General features: G+C 44.2%; 1 long non-coding RNA gene across 1 annotated transcript in view; it reads right to left on the bottom strand.

Annotated features, from left to right (window-relative positions):
* Positions 1–322: 322 nt before the first annotated feature.
* Positions 323–15861, bottom strand: part of LOC112449517 (uncharacterized) — a 128680-nt gene continuing 113141 nt past the window's right edge. Inside the window, exons 2-3 of the long non-coding RNA XR_003038077.2 lie at positions 3129–3246; positions 323–1679 (exon numbers count right to left, since the gene is read on the bottom strand). This is a non-coding gene — a long non-coding RNA (uncharacterized lncRNA). The remainder of the gene's footprint in view (positions 1680–3128; positions 3247–15861) is intronic.

The raw sequence follows: 15861 nt of genomic DNA, 5'->3' as shown, positions 1-15861 counted from the left end.
CAGGGTTTCTTTTGGGGATGGAGAAAATCTGATATTAGATCAGAGGTAGTTGCACAATTCTGTGACTATACTAAAATCCACTGAATTGTACACTTTAAAGGAGTGAATTTTGTTGTATATGAATTATATATCAATAAAGCTGTTCTTAACATGAAAAAATTTTTAATCCACTAGAATGGATTGCAAATTGAAAATGTAAATCTTCCTTTCTGAATCTTAAGAGTTATACAAATACCCATTCATGGTATTTATGATATAAACTACTTTAGGACAGGAAGTAGGTAGAAATGACCATTTACACTATCACTTAAAAAGTTAATGTCACAATGAATAAAATTTAAATTGATACCATTTTTACATCAAATTGGAGGAAATCATAAAGGTTAATGATACACAGTGTTATCTGTATTATTTTCACAGTGCTTATCTGAAGGCAATAAGCACTCACACACTGTTGGGTAGAAGGTAAATTAATGCCAACACTTTAGAAAGCTATGTGACAATATATGGTAAAATGTAAAATACAGTTACCCTCTTAACTCAGCCATTGCTCATTTGTAAATCTATCCTGGGGACATAGATTCAAATAATGAGTAAATACATATGTATACATGCAAATGTTAACTGCAGCACTGTTTATAATAGCTAAAATATGGGAAGTAACTTAAATATCTAGCCACGGAGGACGTGTTACATAAATTTTAGTATTTCCGCACAATAGAATGCAATACAGGTATTCAAATCAATGAAGTAAGCTTACAAGATGCATTAAATTTTTACATTCAAGGTGTTGAATTTGTGTAAAATGAAGCTGCCAGATGTCTACCCAGTACTCACTCTTTCCTTCATTCTTACTAAATGAAATAGGATTTTATTCCAGGCTGCAGGGTTCCCGCCAAAAGGCCTTATTTCTCAGCCTCCACTGCAGTTAAGGATGGCCAATGAGATAAGTGGGCACTGTAAGGCAGGGCCTCTGAGAAAACTGCTTAAATGAGGTTCACTCTGCTAGGAAAGCACATCTTTTGTTCTTTCTGTTTTCCTTGTGGCCTGGAAACGGCTGGAGCTCCAGTAACTATTTTGAAAATGTAAAGCAACTCTGAGGACAGAAGCCATGCTAAACACAATGGGACAGAGTGCTCACTAGGAAGCCACTGCTCGTCTGCCTTCCTCCTACCTTCTCAGCTTCCTCTGAAGTTTATAAGACAAAGAACAATAAACCTCTACCTCCCTTAAGCCCTGTATTTGGAAGGTTTGCTATAAGCAGCAAAATCTTATTCTGATACAATCTCATCAACACAGATGAAGGTTGTATACACAGGATGTTGTGGCAAACTACAGATAGTGACTTGAAGGTCTGCAATGGAAGGGAAACTTATTTCTCGCCCCCTCTTTAGTATCGCTTTGGCGTTTACCGTGTACTGTACTGACACACGGTAGGGCCTGCCTGGAATCCTTCAGCTTCATCTCTCCCCCAGATCTCTGGTGCTTGCCCCACTCACCTGCTGCCCTTGTGACACACTGGTTCCCCAGGTGAAGTAAAGGGCCAGCATCGCTGGCTCCTCCCACCACTTCAGATGAAGTACCACACCCTGGGGTCTCACTTCTCTGCAACTGCTAAGGGGTCAGAGGGAAGCAACCTGGGAATGAGGAGAAATAATGTCCTAAAGGTGAACTTCACCCTGTGGAAGGACAGGAAAAGGGAAAGAGTCAACAAATACATTTATTCCTCATTCATCCCCCAAGGAACTGCTCCAGGGTGTGATGTTTCTGCACATCTCATCCAGAGCTACCACTTGGGGCAGAGAAACTGGCTAGACTCGTCTGTGAAGCAGTAGCCACCTTCTGTGTCTATCAGTCATAACAGACCGCCTTATATCTGCTCCCCATTCCTCCCAGGCTCCACAATCCGATTCCCTCATTCCGGCCACCTTGGCATTATACCTCCCAACGAACCAGAGGCACTTAAACTTTTCTTTAAGCTCTTGTTTCCTAGGCTAAGGCAATATGCACGTATTTCTTTTGCAACTAAAAAAGAGGTGTGGGGTGGGGTGGGGACATCCCTTGTGGTCCAGTGTTTAAGAATCTGTTTTCCAATGCAGGGGATGTGGGTTTGAACCCTGGTTGGGGAACTAAGATCCCATACGCCACAAGGCAACTAAGCCTGCAGCCACAACTAGAGAGAAGCCCATGCTGCAAGTAAGGCCAAATAATTTTTTTAAAAAAGAGAGAAATATGAGACAGGCAATTGGGGGGGCAATGTAGGAGTAAGGGATTAAGGCGTACAAACCATTAGGTACAAAATAAGCTACAAGGACATATGTACAACATGGAGAATATAACCAATATTTTATAATAACTATAAATGGAGTATAACCTTTAAAAATTGTGAATCACATATTGTACTCCTGTTAACTTACATAATACTGTACATAAACTATAATTTTAAAAAGAGCTAATTAATTTTTTAGAAACCCAGCAAGCAAAACAAAACTGCAGCCCAGGCCCTGGGTTTGGAGCTATAATGTTCCATAAACTCTTGTATTTCTACAGTTAACCAAAAAAATGAAAATTGAGTCCTTTTTTTTCCTAATAGGCCAACAGCCTTATTTTTTTAGTGTATCTTATTAGGCCTTTTACACAGTCTAACAAGCAATAAACACAGTTTACAACCACGACACATAAAAGGATCTGAATTTTTACTGAATGACTGAAACCCAAAGAGACAGATCTCAAAACCAAGGTCATATAAGAACACCTGCTTGTTCTGTCCTTAGCTGACTCTGTCTAAGACTCAGAGACGTTTAAAATCCCATCATCCCGGAATCTGATCTCACAGACACCAGGATCAACACGAGAGACTCCAGGGCTGTGCAGTGCTTTCTCTGTTGACACGGATTAGAGAATTCACTGGCAGCTGGTATGAAACCTGCAGGCCTGGGGAGCTGTGTCTTTGGAGCTCTGTGACCTAAGTGAGAATCCTCCTGATGGCATTTCTCAGGAACCAGAGTAATGGCCGCCTTCCCCAGGCATTCTTCTGCTGTCACACGGCTTCAGGGTCATCAGTTTCTGCTTCTGCACCAGCGAGCCAACCACCAAAGGATTATCAACCAAACACATGCAGCACTCACTGTTCCAGGATACGGAAGGCCGACCTCAAGCTCGGACACCAACCTCTGACTCTTCAGTAAATCGAGCCCCCTGCCCGTTTCATCCAGTCCACCAAGATCAGTTTGGACATGTCATACCCTGGAAGGGACAGGGAGAGATTCACTTAGACCAACACGTTTTGTGCCCATCCACGCTAATGTCACCCTCCCTGTGGTTTCTCTATTCCTCAGAGTCCCTCCATACAAAGTGAGGAGATGGCCACACACTGTGAACATTCTCGAAGCTGTACCAGGGATGAGATGTTGTGTCTAGGCATTCACAAGACTCTGTCAATATCCTAAGCAAGCCTCCAACAAAAACACTGGAGCCGGTCCCAGTGCTGTCCCACCCCAGAGAAACATGGGTGTCCACTCCAGATGTGAAGTCCAAGTTGTTGCTTTAACATCAAATTAAGGGACTTCCCTGGTGGTCCAGTGGTTAAGAATCCATGTGCCAATACAGGGGACACAAGTTCAATCCCTGGGCTGGGAAGATGCCATATGCCTGCACAGCACCAGCCACTGACGCCCTCGTACCTAGAGCCTGAGCTCCCCAACAAGAGGAGCCAGCACAATGAGAAGCCTGCTTTCCATGACTAAAGCCCACAAGCAGCAACGAACACCCAGCACAGCCGGGGGGAAAAAAAAATCAAATTAAGACTTGCACACCCATGTTCACAGCAGTATTATTCACAACAGCCAAACCGGTCCACTTGTGTGGAAGCAACCAAAGCATACATCAGTGGAGAAACACAGTGCAGCATCTACATGCAATAGAATATTGCTCAGCTTTAAAAAGGAATGAGGTTCTGATATGTGCTACATCACTGATGAACTTTGAGATAACTACGCTGAGTGAAATAAACCAGACACAAAAGGACAAATGCTGCATGACCCCTCCTCCATGGGGCACCGAGAATAGGCAACATCATAGAGACAGACAGCAGAGTAGTTCCCCAGGGCCTTGGAGGAGGGGAGAAATGAGGGGTGATTGTTTACTGGGCATTTCGTTTCTATTTGGAATGGTGGAGAAATTCTGGAAATGGATAGTGGTGATGGTTACACAGCATGAATGGATTTAAAGCCACTGAACTGTACACTTAAAATGACTTTTTAAAAATGGTCAATTTTGTCATGTATATTAACAGTAAAAAAACTTTAAATCAAGATAAAATGTCACTCTGTGGGTAAAAGTATTCCCACTTAAAGATAAGCTATGTCTTCAACACATTCATAAGTACCTATTATGTGCTCAGTTTTGAACTAGGTCCCCAACCTCCGGGATACAATGCCTAATAATTTGAGGTGAAGCTAAGGTAATAATAAAAGAAGTAAAGTGCACACTAAATTTAATGCATTTGAATCATCCCAATGTTGGAGAAGACTCTTGAGAATCCCTTGGACTGCAAGGAGATCCAACCAGTCCATTCTGAAGGAGATCAGCCCTGGGATTTCTTTGGAAGGAATGATGCTAAAGCTGAAACTCCAGTACTTTGGCCACCTCATGCGAAGAGCTGACTCATTGGAAAAGACTCTGATGCTGGGAGGGATTGGGGGCAAGAGGAGAAGGGGACGACAGAGGATGAGATGGCTGGATGGCATCACTGACTCGATGGACGTGAGTCTGGGTGAACTCCGGGAGTTGGTGATGGACAGGGAGGCCTGGCGTGCTGCGATTCATGGTGTCACAAAGAGTCGGACACGACTGAGCGACTGATCTGATCTGATCTGAAAACCACCTCCCACCCTACCCTGGTCCGTGGAAAAATCATCTTCCACAAAGCCAGTTCGTGGTGCCAAAAAGGTTGGGAACTGCTGTTTGGGGGGATTTAAAGCCTCAGGGAGGGTCAAGGCCCATAAGTAGCTAAAGTAAACAAGAAATTAGAGCAGGAAAAATCAAATAATAATGCTTATAGATGTATAATCTGTATTATGTTTACTTATGACCTCTCAGCTTTATGTAATCCAGACAATGTGTAGCACCTGAACCAAGCTATGGGCTCAATTTAAAACATGAGAAACCGATACCATTATGTCTATTATTATTTTTACTGATGAAACAGGTACAGAGGCTTACAACATCCTGAAAAATTATCACATGGCAATGCCAAAGTCGCCTTTCAATGTCAGCATCTGAGCTTATTCCATGAAATTACAACAACCTCATCAAGTGGTTCCCATGGTGTATGGAGGTGTCTGTCTTTACCAGGGCACAGAATAACCTTTCTCACTGGATTAAGAGACAGTTACTATAGCAAATGCTAAAATAACAGAGGCTTAAACAAATTAGGACACATTTCTCCCTCGTGTGACAGGGTTTGGATAAGTACTTCATTACTAGTCACATTGGCCCTATGGTGTTGGGAACACTGGCTCTTTTGACCTTCTGCCATTCTCCGCAGGCCGTTTCCGTCTTACAGTCCAAGTTCCCACTGTTACTCCAGCTATGACGTCAACCTTCCAGCCTACAGAAAGGGGAGGAGACTAAGTAAAGACCTTGTCCCTTTAAGGGCACAACCCCGAAGCTGCACCCAGCGTCACTTTGCTCACATCACAGAACTTATCTGCACAGCTGTCACCTAAGTGTAAAAGAGCTTGACGGTCATGTGCTCAGCTCAGACCAAGCACTCTCTGAATAATGGAAGAAGTGAGGTTGCTATGAGTGGCCAATGGCCCGTCTCTGCCCCACTCACCCGTTATGCCTGGGTGGAGGTAGTTAAGGTTCCCTGCTCCTATTCTGCCCCAAGCCAGGCCACCCCGGGGGCATCTCCCAGTCAGCAGCCCACACCAGCATCCACTCAGGTTGTGCTTCTCTACTGAGCCCTCAGTTACTGACAAATCTGCTGTTAGGAAAATCTTCACTAGGAGGCTGGAGTTTTGAATGGTCCCTTAAGTCAACTCAGTGTGCTCTTTGTGTAACATTAAACAAGGGAGGTGAGAAACAGGAAACCAGGTGACCTGCAGCACCTAGACGGTGGTCCCCAACCTTCTTTGGCATTAGCATTCAATTTGTGGAAGACAATTTTTCTATGGACTGGGGCGGGGGGGATGGTTTCAGGATGATTCAAGCATATTACATGTATTGTTCACTTTATTTCTATTATTATTACATCAGCTGCACTTCAGATCATCAGGCATTAGATCCTGAAGGTTGGGGACCCTGATCCTAAAACACTCAAGTCATCCACCCAGCCACAACCACAAGGGCATCAAGAAAATAGCAATTTACAGGCCAGGCATGAGTCCTCTTTCTTATATTCCCAGCAACTAGGATGGCATAATGTCCATCAAGGTAACAAACATTTGTCTGGCACTTTGCTGTTTACAAAGTGTTTACATAAATAATATCTAATCTTGACCAAAACCCCAGGAAGTTGTTTATTGTGCCCATTTTAGAGGTAATGAAACTGCAGGACAGTGGGCTGAAGGAATCACTGCCCAAGAACACACAGTCAGGAAAGGTGAGAGCTAGCATGAGAGTAACTTAAGAGAGGAAGCTGAGTGTAAAAAATTCCCTATTGTGGCCAAGTCTTTGTCTAAAAAGACCAGTGCTTAGCTTGAACTTTAAAACCCAATCTGAATCATACTTATGTAACAATTGACTATTTGTTCTTCATTGCTATGTTGTTGTTGTTCAGTCACCAAGTTTGTCTGACTCTTTGCGACCCCATGGACTGCAGCACGTCAGCTTCCCTGTCTTTCACTCTCCCCTGGAGTTCACTCAAAACTCATGTCCATTGAGTCAGTGACGCCGTCCAACCATCTCATCCTCTGTTGCCCCTTCTCCTTTTGCCTTCAATCTTTCCCAGCATCAAGGTCTTCTCCAATGAGTCAGTTCTTCACATCAAGTGGCCAAAGTACTGGTGCTTCAGCTTCAGTCCTTCCAGTGAATATTCAGGGTTGATTTCCTTTGGGATTGACTGGTTTGATCTCCTTGCAGTGCATGGGACTCTCAAGAATCTTTACCATACACCCGTGGTGGATTCATGTTGATGTTTGGCAAAACCAATACAATATTGTAAAATTTAAAAATTAAATTTAAAAAAAGAAAGGAAAAAAAAGAGTCGTTACCAGCACCACAGTTCAAATTATTATGCCTGTCACTGAGTGTCAGATTCACTTACATGAAATCCTGTTTCCACTTGCTCAGAGTTCCGACCTGGGCTCTCCTTCCCCCTTGACACTGACTCACTGGTAAGCATGGAATAAGCTTCAGGGACAGGCATTGAAAACAGGATGGCTCTAAGAGTCTTGTAGCTGATCCTGATGGGATTTCCCTCCACTTCTACCTTCTGGCTCCCTCCAGTGCCACCCACCTTGCGGTCCCTGATGACTGCAGGCACAGGGGTGGATGAGAAACAGATTTAACAATGGGGCGAGGGCCGCAAGATGGAGCAGGGTCAGCTGTGCTGATGACAAAGAGCACTGAATGTGGAGTCCAGTCTAATGGGTCTAATCCTGACCCTGACACTAATTTGCTAAGTGACTTTAAGCAAGTAACTCCACTTCTCTGGCTTCAGTTTCCTCATCTATAAATCAAGGACATCAGATTCGCAGAGAAATAAACGAGAAAATGAACTCCAATGAGACACCACGAAGGCACCCAGCACATAGTCAGCAGCAGTAGCAGTGTTAGTCGCTCTGTCGTGTCCCACTCTTCGAGACCCCACGAACTGTAGCCCTCTGTCCATGGGGATTCTCCAGGCAAGAATACAAGAATGGATTGCCATTCCCTTCTTCAGAGGATCTTCCTGACCCAGGGATCGAACCCAGGTCTCCTGCATTGCAGGCAGATTCTTTACCATCTGAGCTACAGGGAAGATCTGCACATAGTCAGATCCACAGTAAATGTATCCATAGAATTCTACAGCTGTAGGCCATTGTTCCAACCCTTCTGTTTCATAAAAGAGGAAGCTGGGGCTCAGAGAGGTGAAGTATCGTTCCCAAGGTAACCCAGCTGCGCCATACAGAGCACAGGATGGATACCAGCTCTTCTCATGCCTGGCCTCATGCTTGTCCCAAACACCATGCTGTTCTGACATATGGAAGGTAAGGTTGCAGAAATCCAGGTGAGAATGCATGTTTCAGGTGCAGATTTAGAGAGCTGAAATATCAGGGTTGGATATGTGCACAGACATGTCTGCACGCACACACACACAGATACACCCGGACATGCTCCTTAAGGGGGAACTTTACCATGTCATCCACTGCTATATTCAAAGGGCCTAGAAGACTGTTTCAAAGTTAGTAGACCCCAGCCAATAATTTTGGCTTCCCTGTTGGCTCAGACAGTAAAGAATCTGCCTGCAATGCAGGAGACTTGCGTTTGATTCATGGATCCCCCTTCCTGGATCAAGAAGGAAGGTCCCCTTCCACAAAGCAGAGCTCTCATTTGAACTCTACTTCCTTGTCCAATAGAGAGTCAGCCCTAGATTTAAGACAGACTCCTTGTGCCTTTGAACTTCCTATCATTTGATAAAGATCCTCTGCCCAGACCTCAGTGCCTTCAACTTTCTAAAAGCTCTTAGGCTCCAAACACTTTCTCTGCACCAGTGTTAGCCTTCTCTCATCACATTGCTTCTGGGCCCTGAGCCCTCAACAATCTACATAGCAACAAGTGGGATTCGGTTAATTAAATAAACAAGAATTTTTAAAAATCTTCGTTCATCTAAGTAGTATAAGGTACTGAGATATAGCAAAAAGTCAATGGGAAGTTGGCCAGGGAACTTTCTAAGAGAATTTAAAAACAGACTTATGTCACCGGTGTTTCCCCTGATACCCAGAAAGCAACACTAAGGGAACCTTGCTCTAAATTCCATCTGCTGTGTTTTTCTCTTTCCTTGAGGCTCTTGACAATTACACATTGTTACAAAGGCAGGCTGGTCCCCACTCTTGAGAACAAGCACTTGAGGAATGTCTCTATAAACCCTGGCTTGTTAACCACCAGGATGTAGGATTCTTAGGATGGACAATGGAATTCAAGGAAGCCAAAAAGGAAAAGATGTCATAGGACAGAATGGAAAGCGTCCAAAGGTTGATAAATAGAAAAGGAAGTGAAAGAGACAGTTATAATCTAAAAGAGGAAGTAGGCTTCATCCATTCTTCATTGATCAATTTATTTACTCAACTAGTACCCGCTGAATACTGACCATCTACAAGCCCTGTGCTTGGCACACAGAAACCTTATAAGCAAACAAAGATGCAGGTCCTTCCTAAAAAGAGATTATGCTCCAATGGAAGAGACAGGTTGTGATCACACAATCACATGTATAAGTTTATTTGGGCAAGGTCTATGAAGAGGAGGATTAGTATCCCACCAAGACCTCTGGGATGCCTTTACTTGTTGGGCTAGGTGAGCCCATCCCTAAAGTCTTCACCTAAAGCCTCAGCATGCAACCTTCTCAAGAGTATTGTCTATCGATATCTCTGGAAGGAAATGCTTGGACGTTCACCCACGCTGAAGCCCACAACCAATCATTGTTGTACAGGAGTAGGGAATACAGGAGCCCCCTTCCACGTCTTCCTACAAACAGGACAGACTCTGCAGTTCAGTCCACCCTTCAGAGCCCCTCTCTAGATCAGGCTGAAGCCAGAACACAATGCCACCTTCCTGTGCAACAACTTCTTCATCTCTGTCTTGCCTCCTTCCTTCCCGCAATAAATCACAAGTCCCCACACATCCCTGCCTCAGGCTCTGCTTTTAGAGAACCTCATCTAAGATAACAATATTCTGAAAGTCTGTAACTAGGAGATTTGACCAAGTCAGAGGGGCTAGGAAGGGCTTTCCTAAGAAAATGACAGAGCTGAAAGAGAAGGAAGAGTCAAACTTAGCAGCATGGATTAGAAGAAAGGTGGAAGTCTTCCAGGCAGAGGACACGGCAAGAGCAAACGACCTGTGGCAGCAGACAGGTTTGCCACCTGAATCCGAATGTTTGTGACTGCCTCAAAGAAAGTTAGTGGGTCAAGAGCCCATAGAGTGAGGGGACTTGGTATGAAATGATGGGGAGACAGGTTCAGGAACAGAGAAATCCCATCTAACTCCAAGGGGTAGAAATAGAAGTTACAGAGCTGCAAATTTCCATTCACTAATTCAGCCACAATAAATAGGTTTCAACAGAGGAATTCTTAGACCACTCCTCTGAGAGGGTCTTCTGGAATGTTCTGAGTGCTCTGGGTTATTTAAGGACTCTGCATTATTTCCTCACAACATTCACAAAGGAACAGTGGTCTGAGGAGCAGTGAGTTCCTATGAATGAGAATGTACAAGTAGAGAGAGGGTTGGTACCTACCAGGGAACGTATGTATGGCACTGGGCAGGATGGTGGGATAGAAGACCCTTAAGGTATCTGATTTTAAACTTCTGGGGAAGTTATTTGAAGTGAGAGAGGCTTTGGCATCAATCAAAAAGAACCACATGCGAGAGCACCATTTTCTTGGGTGGCTTGCAAATCACCCGTGGTTCTGCTTCTCAGCCTCTGGGAAGCAGTGAGGCCACCACCATGTAGAAATAAGAGAGAAGAAGCCCTGTCACTCATGCAGCTATTGGGAAGGGGCTGCATGGAGTAGAGGCTTCCCTAGTGGCTCAGATGGTAAAGAATCTGCTTGCAATGCAGAAGACCTAGGTTTGATCCCTGGGGCGGGAAGATCTTCTGGAGAAGGAAATGGCTACCACTCCAGTATTCTTGCCTGGAGAATTCCATGGACAGAGGAGCCTGGTGTGCTACAGTCCATGGTGTTGCAAAGAGTTGGACACAACTGAGCGACTAACACTCACCGAGTGGAGTGGGGACCAGGCCAGGCTTCCTCGCACACGCAAACCCAGGCAGCCTCTGTCCCTGACCCCTGCAGCACTCAGTGGTGTTCAGCCACGAAGGACAGGACCACAGTTCCTTGGGGGCACTCCTCTTCTACAGACCATGCTGATGCTAAACCCCTTTCTGTACCTCTTCCACTGCAAGCACAAGCATTTCTTAGTCATCTTTGCATCCCAAGAACTCGACAGAGGGCCTGACACATAGCAGTTGCTCACAAAGTCTTTTCCAACTGACTGGTTTATCCCGACAGGCTCCATCCCTGCTCTGGTCTCCTGCCCCACCCCATTCATTCCTGTGGCTGTTACACCAGACAGATTCCAGGGCCTGCTCTACGTGCTTTAGTCATATCTGACTCTGTGACCCCATAGACTACAGCCCACTAGGTCCTCGGTCCATGGGATTTCTCATGTCCATGGCATGGAGTAGGTTGCCATGCCCTCCTCCAGGGGATCTTCCTAACCCAGGGAGCGAACCCACATCTCTTGTGTCTCCTGCATTGGCAGGTGGATTCTTTACCGCTGAGCCACCTAGAAGCCTATGTTTGGAGCATACTTTGGGGGCTTCCAAGATTTTGAAATCTCAGCAGAGACATCCTCATCTGTGACTGTCAGTGGTCTCAGAAGAGGACATTAGCAGAATGTTCCACTACAGAGTTCATGAAGACCCAGTGCAGCCCAGTCTTTATGGCTCCACCCCAGAAAATTCCATCTCAGCTTGTCCAGGTTTCAAAAGAGGGATTCTTAGACCACTCCTCTCAGAGAGTCTTCTGGAATGTTCTGAACGCTCTGGGTTATTTCAGGACACTGCATTATTTTCTCACGACTTCACTCGCAATTTTTGATACAGCCTCTCCGGATTCAAAATAGCAAGACCAGGCAGCCATGCGACAAGTGTCCATCGTTATTTTAAGATGGTATAAAATGCAGAAATATGCAGTGTAACAACCCTAAAGAAACTGCCTTGCATTTGAAGCTTTCAGTACGTGGTGAATCTTCACAAATATGTAGAAGGATATTCTTCATTTCACACAAGATTGAAGCTCAAGGCTACGTGACTTATGCGAGCTGCCTGGTGGCAGAGTTGGGGCAAGACTCTGGGGCTCCCAGTTTCTGCTCCTGCTGTATGATTGTAACACCAGAATCCAAGAGGAACTTACAGATGAACTAGTCTAATACACACCCCTCCAGTGTGATTCAGGAGAAAAACTGAGCTAGTTCTTAAGAAAGCAATAACTGAAGCTACCTGCTGGCTCAGATGGTAACGAATCCTCCTGCAATGGAGGAGATCCAGGTTTGATCTCTGAGATGGGAAGATCCCCTGGAGAAGGGAATGGCAACCCACTTCAGTATTCTTGCCTGGAGAATCTCATGGACAGAGGAGCCTGGTGAGCTACAGTCCATGGGATCGCAGAGAGTCAGACACAACTGAGTGACTTTCACTTCACTTCACAAAGCAAGTCTAGAGTCAATTCACACAAAATAGATAGTAGGGAGACAGGGGTGGAAAAAGGCAGAGTCAAATTTATCAGCCACTTCAGCACCCTAAAGAACAAGTGAATGTGTGCAAATGTCAAACCTTTATGTACAAAAAAAAAAAAAACTTTATGTAGCATACCTGAAACTAACATAACATTGTAGAATGACTATATTTCAATTTTAAAACTAAATAAATTTAGATAGATAAGTGGATAGATATTTAGATAAAGGATGGGCCAATGTATTGCACTAACCCAACCTTTATTTTTTAACTTTTTATTTTGTATTAGCATATAACCAATCAACAATGTTGTAATAGTTTCAGGTGGACAGCAAAGGGACTCAGCCATATATATACATGCATCCATTCTCCTCCAAACTCCCCTCCCATCCAGGCTGCCATATAACAGCATATGTGCTCAGTCACTTCAGTTGTGTCTGACTCTTTGCAACCCCATGAACTGTAGGTCTGCCAGGCAGAGTCTCTGTCCACAGAATTCTCCAGGCAAGAATAGTGGAGTGGGTTGCCATGCTCTCTTCCAGGGGATCTTCCCAACTCAGGGATCAAACTCAGGTCTCCTGCATTGCAGGTGGATTGAACAGAGTCAATCATTATTTATTGAGGGTCAGGCAATTTGCTAAATGCTGGGGAATCAGAGGTGAAAACCTCAGCAACATTCCTGAATATAAGAAGGCATGAAAAAAATCAATGGGTTATAGTGGAGAATGGATAAGTCTTACAAGAAGGGTATTCTCAGGTAGGGGAAGGACTAAGGTCAACAAAGTGTCAAAGAGGAGGTTAACTATCATACCTGGTACTGCAAGGCTAATTGGAGTTTGTCAAATTGATGAGGGGAAGATGAGAGTGTTCCAGGCAAAGGGAAGAGTTTGGGCAAAGGCAGGCGGGCTTGTCGTAACACAGTGGGTTGGGACAACTGCAAGTGTAGCTGAGAATGGCTGATTCATGAAGATTCATCTATTGCGCCAAAGAGTTTTGCACTTTGACCTGAAGATAACAGGTAATGGTCCAAGGATTTTGCTTTAAACTGGATGTAACATGATTGCATTCCCATTTTAGAAAGTTCACACTGGAGGATTGTTTAGAAAAGAGTACTCTGAAGAGGGAGGCCAGGTGAAAACAAAAGCAGGTGAGAAATGATTAGAGTTGGAATTAAGGGAGCATCAGGGAGAGTAAAAATGTTTAAGGGGTATTTAGAAATTAGAAATTACAGATCCAACAACCCTACTCCTGGGCATATATCTGGAGAAAACTTTAATTTGAAGATATATGTGTACCCCAAAGTTCACAACACCACTATTCTTAATAGCCAAGACATGGATCAACCTAAATGTCCATCGACAGATAAATGGATAAGGATGATGTGGTATACATATCTGTTTTTCATACAACGGAATACTACTCAGCCATAAAAAAGAATGAAATAATGCCATTTGCAGTCACATGAATGAACCTAGAGATTATCATACTAAGTGAAGTAAGTCAGACAAAGAAAGACAACATGTATAATATTGCTTATATGTGGAATCTAAATAATAAATGATAGACATGAACTTATTTCCAAAACAGACTCACAAAAACAAACTTATGGTTAACAAAGGGGAAACAAGTTGGGGGGAGGGATAAAATTAGGAATTTGGGATTAGTAGGTCCATGCTACTATATATAAAAGAGATAAATAAGGGCTTACTGTATAGCACAGGTAAATATACTCAGTATCTTGTAATAAACCAGAATGGAAAAGAATATGAAAAAAAATATGTATATCTATGTATAACTGAATCACTTTGCTGTACATTAGAAACTAACACAACATTGTAAATCGACTGGACTTCAATCAAACATAAACAAAGAAGAAAAAGCAATTATTCATCTTAATGATATGGAACACAGGAGAGAGAAAAGTGACTCAAATTTCCAATGAGCAGCTTAGCAGAAAATACTATTCTATAAGGCAGAGGACGAGCTGTTGGGGGAGTAGAGAAGTTCATTAGCTTGGCTAAAATATGTTGAGCTGGAGATACCAGCTGGCCATCTGAGTGGAGTGGTCAGAAGGCAGCAGGAAACAAGGAGTTTGGAGCCCAGGAAGGAGGACTGGGAAGGGCCTGAGGGTTTTAAATCATTGATAGGGACTTCCCTGGTGGTCCAGTGGCTAAGACTCTACACTCCAAGTGTTGGGGGCCTGGGTTCAATCCCTGGTCAGGGAGCTAAATCCCGCATGACACAACTCTTAGATGCATATGAAGATCCTGAGTGCCAAAACTAAGACCTGGCACAGCTAAATAAATAAATAAGTCAATATACAGGTGGCAGCTGGGATCAGATGTGTGGACGAAATAATCCAGGGGACACACAGTAGCAGAAAAAGAGAACAAGGCTGCGGACACCCTTGAGGAGCAACAGCAGTTCTAGGAGTGGAGAGAAGGATGAAGATAAGCGTGCAAGGGACACAAAGATTTGACTGGAGATGAGCAGATGAGGAAGAGAGTGGAGTCACAGAGTGTGACAGGGACGGGAAGAGAGCAATGGAGCCAACATGTACGGAGCGCTGGTGAGTCCCCAGCCAGGACCAGGAATCTCACATATGTTCTCTCACTTAATCCTCCTGGAAAAATCCCACAAGTGAGGTATTAGTATCCTAGCTTAACTATGATGGAAATTGTGGCCCAGAGAAGTGAAAGGACCTGCCCAGGATTACATAGCTACCAAGCGGTGCATTGGAATCAATGCCAAACCTCTCTGGCCCCAAAGTCCATAATACTCTTTTCATAGTACAAACTGCTTCAAAAAGTCAAACAGGGCTGAAAAGAGCTGGATAAATGTGAGAAGTCATCATCCAGCCAAGGGTGTGGCTTCACTGTGGTGAGCTGATGTGAACAGGGTTAGACAGACAGAGACAGTGAAGCAACAGTTCTTTTTTGAGAAAACTGCCCTCACCCATTCGACAAACATTCCAAAATTATTCGACAGTCCTTCTAATGTGCCACATACTCTTCTAGACTCTGGGAATACCAAGTAACTGTTTTCAAGGAGTTTGTATTTGGGTGATCAGGGGAGAGAGACACTTAGCTATTATATTAAATGCTCGACACAGGGATTTCCCTGTGGTCCACTGGCTGAAACTCTGCGCTCCCAATGCATGGGACCCAGACTCATCCCTGGCCAGGGAACCAGATCCCACATGCCGCAACTAGGAGCCTGCATGCCACAATAAGATCCAGCACAGCGAAAAAACAAACAACAAAAACACATGTCAGACAGTAAGAAGAGCTAGGAGAGGAAATAGTCAGGAAGGGGTACCGAGTAAGAGGCAAGGCACGGAGAAGGGAGGTAGTCTGTCAGGTAAGGTGGCCTCTGATAAGACCTTGGAGCAGATAGTTGAATAAAGACCTTGAATCAGTAAGGCC

This window comes from Bos taurus, chromosome 14, assembly GCF_002263795.3.
Source record: "Bos taurus isolate L1 Dominette 01449 registration number 42190680 breed Hereford chromosome 14, ARS-UCD2.0, whole genome shotgun sequence".
Lineage (NCBI taxonomy): Eukaryota > Metazoa > Chordata > Mammalia > Artiodactyla > Bovidae > Bos > Bos taurus.
This window is presented reverse-complemented; position numbering and strand designations above follow the sequence as displayed.